Here is a 6,621-nt window from a genome sequence, read left to right as displayed (position 1 = left end):
GTACGTTTTTGTGTCTGATTTCGTAACTTAATTAATAGTTAGCACTAATTAATTAGCATATTTGAGGTCACCCCCAGGAACCATTAAGATTGACACTTAGTTCGTGAAAATCCGATCATTAGAACGAAAGTTATTCAGGGTGATTCGTTTTTTTTTTTTGCGGACTGTACATCCAAAGCATCATTTTTGGTTGTAGACCCTAGTTTTTATCAAGCATGCGTCTGCACATCATTATGCATTTTTTTGCTTGATTGATTTTGTAATCAACATGTTTATTCCAGGTGAGTTTTTGGTCAAGGATTAAGCCTAAAAATTTCACCTCGGAGGCAATATTGATTTCAACGTCAAAAAGTTTTGGGATAAAAAAGCCTTCCCTTTATTTTTTACGAGTGAATGGTACTAGATTGGTCTTCTGTGGATTTAGGTCCAGATTCCTCTCCCTGCACCATTTGCTTACATAACTTAGAGCGTTTTGCATTAGTTGGCAAATTATGTAAAAATCTTTACCACGGATGAGTATGACAATGTCATCCGCATATCCCTGGGTATAGTAGCCTATATTATTTAGATGTATTATTAGGCTATTTACAACCAGATTTCAAAGTAATGGTGATAGTATACCTCCTTGTGGACAGCCTCTAGTTGTTTTCTTTTCTAATGTCTCGTTCAAGATATTCATTTGAATGACTCTATCCAAAAGTAGGGTCCTAATCCATAAACATAAAGTTTGGTCTATCCCTGTATCCCTTAAGGCATTAAGGATGGATAGGTGAGAGGTATTATCAAAAGCACCCGAAATATCTAGGAAAGTGGCCAATGCAATTTTTTTTATCTCCAGGGTGTCTTCAATCTTAGATACTAGCCTGTGTAAGGCTGTCTCTGTGGATTTACCAGGTTGGTAGGCAAACTGCAGATTATGCAAGGGGTTATTGCTACCCAGGTAATCCCTAATACGCCTATCAATAATTTTCTCTATAATTTTGAGAAAGAATGAAGATAAGCTGATTGGTCTGAAAGACTTAGCCTGGTCATAGTTACTTTTGCCAGGTTTGGGAATGTAAACAATCCTGGTCTTCTGCCATAGCTTTGGAATGTGTCCCAGTGCCAGACTAGCTCTGTAAATTCTGGTTAACACAGGGATGATAGGATCTCCTACCTTTTGGATCATTATAGGCATGATTCCATCAGGTCCAGGGCTCTTAAGTGGTTTGAAGGTGGAGATAGCCCACCTGACATTGTCTTGATTGAAAATGCTCTTAGCATAGGTTCATTGATTTCTTTGTATTCTTTTTACAGAGCCAATGAAATGCTCTCCTTCATTGCTATCCATATCAATGGCTCCTGGAAAGTGAGTTTTGGCTATAACTTCCATTATCTCTTTTTCCAGTGGTAGCAAAGTTGCCATCCTCATCCTTTAAAGTGCCAACCATTATGGGTTCATCCCTTCTAAGAATTCTTTGGAGTCTAGCTCCTTCAGAGATAGAATTTATCTCTTCACAGAACTTTCTCCAGGATTCTTGTTTGCTTTTTCTAACATTTTTGTTATAGTTGGTGAGGGTTCTTTTATAGTTGTCCCACTCACCATGTTTCTTTGCTTTATTGAAAAGTTTTCTGACTTTTGCCCTTTCAGTTTCCAAAGAGTTATTCCACCAAAGACATTGTGGTTTTGCTCTTCTGGTACGTATTGGGCAATTTTTATTGTATGTACCTAGAGTTTTGTTCTGTAGAGTTTCTGCTGTAATTTCTAGATCATAATTATCTCTAATATGATTTTCACCCAGTTCAGTCAGCCCCATGATATCGTCTTGGAATTTCTTCTAATTTCTTCTCATGGGGCCTCTGAAGCAGTGGTCAAGATTTATGTAGGAGTTTATTTCAAAATGGATGTTTTGATGGTCGGAACCTGATGGTCTCCCATCTACTTTCCATTTCGTGATATTTTTACTAATAGCTGGTGTTGCTATAGTAATGTCAATTACTTCAGAACGATTAGAAGTTATAAAAGTAGGATCATTGCCTTTATTCAAAATATCTAAATTGTAATTAAGAATAAATTCTAAAAGACACTCACCTCTTTTATTTGTGCCCCAGACAGTATGGTGAGCATTGCAGTCTAGCCCTATGACTGCCTGCACGCTGTTTTCTGCACAAAACTGAGTTTCACAACACAGTTCGACAACACTAGAGTTTGTGCAGTGTTTGATCAGGTGGAGCCTTCTCTTCATAGGGTAGGTAGACTGAGCCAAAAACAATTTCTCGGTCTCTTCCCTCTATGTTGAGTCTGACTTTCACTGCTGTTAAATTCCTATGAATAAAATCTGTTAGAGGTAGAACCTCAATATCTTTATCTATTAGGATACATGTTCTAGCTTCACTATTAAGATCATAAAAGAGCTTACCTTTTGTTCCTTTGAGGACACTGATTTTCCCCCTGACAAGCCAAGGTTCTTGGATCAGGGCCAGGTGAAAATCCTCATCAAGAAATTTCTTGGTGAGGTTCGTGGTGCCACTTCTACTGTGGTGGATGTTGTCTTGATGAACCTTCACCCCCATCAGTTTTGGAAGGTTTGTCTAGGACTTTGGCTTGAACTTGGTGAAGTCCGATATAAAATTTATATCCCCTTCTGCCAAGTGTAACCGCATCCAGTTCAGGCACGCTAAGGACGATGGTCTGTCCTGATGGTTCATTCTTCCGATGAAGTATGTTCCATTCGGTTGGAGTAAGCCCACCATTTTATACCTCAATCTTTCTCAGGACCTCTTTGGGCTCCAGTTTACGACAGACTTTCGGCAGTTTAGCAATAACTTTAGTGGCTCTGACAAGTTTCCTTGCCTCTCCCACCAAGAGAGTTTGCTCCTGCCAGGGGTTTAATTCAACTACAGTCTGTTCTAGCCACTTAGAGCTCCCCAGATCTGCACAGTTGATAATAAGTGCCCCAATTTCTAGTTTGCAAGAAAGAAAAGTGGGGACGAAACCTTCTTCATTTCTTGAAATTTTTCTAGTTATCAGGAACTCAAGGTCTAAGGCTTGTTCTTCCGATAAGCGCTCAAGAGGATGCCCATCAAGAATCACAGCCATTTTAACTGCCGTTAGAGCCTCCTTAAAGGTTATACATTCAGGTCCTTCTATCCTGGCAGCTTTTGGGGCCACATCTTGTTCCATCCTTTGACTTTTTCTTTTCTCGCCTCTCTGTTTTGGTTTGGGTTTTTCTACCCAGGTACCTTCAGCAATCTTCTTTTCTCGGACAAGTTTCTTTTTCTGTACACCAGACAATCTTTTTTTAAGTTTGATCCCACCCATGGAGGCAGTCATGCTATTAATGGCTTCCTGCCCCACTTGAGATGTTGACTGGGTAGAGCTCATTTCTACCTCTTTTGATGAAGGGTTCATTTCTTCTCCTTCAGTTGGTTTTTCCTTAGTTTCCTTTTCTTTTGCAGAAAGGACTACTTTGGGATTTTCACCTGCAGAAGCAGTAATTTGAGTTGTATTTTTGGCATTTTCAGCCATACATTACCTCAAATAAAAAGCTCAGGTAAGGAAAGTCAGCCCAGTATTGCCTGAGATGCTTGGTAAGGCTATTACTTCAGAGGTTCGCCAGTCGCACTAGAGGGTCCGTTAAGACACTATAACCGCAGTGCCATTCACCCAAGGCACGGGTCGCATAACACCTGGGTTACGGGAGTTGGTTCACGACCTCCTATTTGTTATTCAGAGGCTATCCTGTCATTGCTACAGGACATTCGGCTATCCACCACCTGCCGTCGCTCCTGGTAGCCACTCAAACCCCAAGAAGGATGAAGTTACTTGAGTGAAAATAATTATTTTCTCTTATTTTCATCATAAATGAAAGGTCTATGGATCATCCTGAAACCTTACTGTTTTTCTGATTATTTTAATTGTTTATTATCTGTCTTTAAACATATTCTGATCATAATGATTTGGCAATCATATTTTTTATATTGACTGACAAAATTTATCAAAACTGCGTTCTAACTGTTCTTTATGTCATTAAATTGCACTCATAAGCTAAGTAAGCTTACAATTTTTATTTATTGAAGTATATTTATAATTCATTTATTAAATTTGAAATTTTGTTTAACAAGTTATGTAATGAAATCTTACCTTATTGAAAGAATTTTTTGTCCCTGAAAAAATAATATTCAAGACAAGATGATTTGTGCTTACCCTCCATAGACAGGCATGTTCTGACTATTTGCTGTGCTGGTAGAATTCCTGATGGGCTGGTTAGATTGTGTGAGAAATTGTAATGAGTCAGAGTTTCACATGTATTATTGTTTTAGATAGTATATACAAGAAAAAACAATTCTTATATGTGGGTATGCAGTACGTCTTTATTGAAATGGCAATTCCATGAAGAAAAAAGGAATTTTATAGTCATTTAAAGAATAATTACAAGGACATGTTTGATATTTATTAAATTTAAAACTGTGAAATATTATGTTTTGGGTGAGAAAGATGTTGTTGTTAATTTACGTCGCACTAGAGCTGCACAATGGGCTATTGGCGACGGTCTGGGAAACATCCCGGAGGATGATCCGAAGACATGCCATCACAATTTTGATCCTCTGCGGAGGGGATGGCACCCCCGCTTCGGTAGCCCGACGACCTGCGCGCGAAGTCGAGCACTTTACGGTAGCACAGTTTAACGAGGACCAATACCGCACACCCTCGGTTCCTACGCAGATTGATCCAAGTGGTCACCCACCCGCACACTGACCGTAGCCAGTGATGCTTGACTTCGGTGATCTGCTGGGAACCGTGTCTTAACGATCAGTCCACTGCGGGACGTGAGAAAGATAAGTCCTTCTTTCCTATAATTGCAAATTGTTAGTTTAACGATAGCTGCGTGTGTTTGCCAGCAAGTTTTGATTGACTATTTTCTATAAAGAAAATCAATAATAAGTTTTAAAGATATTTTTTTTGTTTAGGTAATGTTTATTGTTTTCATGTATTAAACTTTTAACTTTAAGTAAATTATTAATTGTTTTGCCTGCTTTTTAATAAATTTTGGCATGTGACACAAATGAAATTTTTTTGTTCTGTATTTTGAATTTCTGCAGCAAATAACAATAGCACAGTCATCTCAGACCAATTATGCATTTAGAATTATTATTTACTTAGAAACATTTTCAAACTAAAACTGTCCCACATGTAAGTATGATTTTGATTCTTTAATGCTAAATATAAGTCTATTGCAATATGGTTTGATCATTTTGATGATTACTTTGCTGAAAAAACATTAAAAGGCAAATTTATTTTCATGAATCATTGGTTTTCAATATTTTTGTACTTTTTTCAATTTTTTATTTTTCTGTAGATGCTTAAAGAACATTTTTATGTCACATGCGGGACAGCAATAAATTGTAATTTATTATACTAGGTACTTTATTTTAAATTAATCTGAATAAAACTGTTTTTATCTTTTCACATTTTGCGCTAAAATTTTCGGCATAGTCACTTTTTAACAAAACATTTTTTTGTTAAAATAGTAGTTAATCTGGTGGAATCATACTGAAAAATAACACACTACTTTACTTATAATTTTCATATACAATAATCCAAATGTATATACAGTAATTCAACAACATCTAATTTCATATACAATACTGCATATCATCTACACCAACTCTTTCCAAGTCAAAACTCCAGTTTTATTTTTACAATAATTTTATTAAATTAGGCCCTTGTTTTCGAAATTTAATTGAATAACACATAATTAGAAAGAGGAAATGGCTAGAGGAAAGCAACAAACTGTATATTTATTGTGAAAGCAGTAAAAAAGATTTACAGTAATTTTGGAATTTAGTTACACAGGTTGCCTTGTAGATGGCTCCACTAACCATTGATAACCAGAGGGATCAGTACTATCTTTAAAACATGAAAAGAACTGAAAATTAAATTATGGAACATCTTGGTGGTTATCCTCTGATCTAAAAATTGCAATAGCCTGAAAGAAATTAATTAAGGCAAAATTGACTTGAAAATTAATTATTTAAGTTGGAGAATTAGAAAAAAAAATTAGTCCCAAGATCCATACTGTTTGTTGGCACACTGTGGTGATAGACTAGGAAAGAGGTTTGGGCTAGAGATGGCCAGATGACATATTCTGTATGTATATAAATGCTTTGAGCAATTCACTACAAAATTAAGAATTTTTTTGTTGAATTTTTCCGCTCATGCGCAGTATAAAGGAACTATTTTCAGTACTCATATCTTGCGCAGTTATTAGCGCATTTTTTTCAAATATAAAAATATAATTTTAAATTAATTTTAAAGTGCTTCGAAAATTTTGTTTCATTTTGTTGAATATTTTAAAGTTACAGCAAAAAAAAAAGGCAAAAGAATTATTATTATTACTATTATTTTTCTTCATAAAAATGTTCTTATCTCCATAAATAAGTCTCTTGTTTCTTCCACATTGAAGCGAATGAGATCGAACCTGACAAAATTGATCTTGCTACTGACCTGATCTTGCAAAAATGTTTTGAATATATTTTCGTAATTATTTTACCAGATTACGTAGTATTAAATTAAAGCGTAAATAAGGACAATGGAATATATTTTACGGCTCGTTCTTACTGAAACACAGATTAGTCTTT

The sequence above is a fragment of the Parasteatoda tepidariorum genome, chromosome X1 (assembly GCF_043381705.1).
Source record: "Parasteatoda tepidariorum isolate YZ-2023 chromosome X1, CAS_Ptep_4.0, whole genome shotgun sequence".
NCBI classification, from domain to species: Eukaryota; Metazoa; Arthropoda; class Arachnida; order Araneae; family Theridiidae; genus Parasteatoda; species Parasteatoda tepidariorum.
The sequence above is the reverse complement of the archived record's forward strand: the minus strand, read 5'-3'. Positions refer to the sequence as shown.